The following is a 575-nucleotide window of genomic DNA, read 5'->3' on the forward strand; positions in this document are numbered from 1 at the left end:
TTTTTTTGTAATATCTTTTTCAAGAGTTCTCTCTAAATTAAATATTTTAATTTTATTTACCTATGAATTTTATTATTCAGGTGTCATTAAGTATTCGTGTATCTTTTTTTTTTTTAATTATGTGATTACATAAAAAATTTCAAGCGTACTGAAAACACATGGATTCTATAATAGAAAAAAAAAAACTACTTGACATAGTTGGTCTTATTTATTAAAGCCTATAAAATACTGGAAAAGGAGAAATTACCGAGGGCTTATTACCGAAGACCCCGTGGCCGTGGGTAAATTAGTTTTACTGAAGGAAGCGAGTGCGGATTACCGAAGGCCTAATGGGTGTGGGTAAATTAATTTTACTGAAGGCCTTACCGAGAGTGTGAGACCGTCGGTAAGTTTCTCGGTCATTAAACCCAAAACTAGGTTTCTGTCCCCCCAATTTCATTCTTCGAGCCAAGTACTTTGCCCAAACAGAAAACCCTCGCCCATGCATTCCCCCAAATTGGTTGCTCCGAACCGAAGTTGTCTCCCTCGTCCTGGTTGTGTTCGCGCAAAACGTTGTCTTCCTCGCCACAGAACGC

Source organism: Vigna radiata, chromosome 1 (genome assembly GCF_000741045.1).
Source record: "Vigna radiata var. radiata cultivar VC1973A chromosome 1, Vradiata_ver6, whole genome shotgun sequence".
Lineage (NCBI taxonomy): Eukaryota > Viridiplantae > Streptophyta > Magnoliopsida > Fabales > Fabaceae > Vigna > Vigna radiata.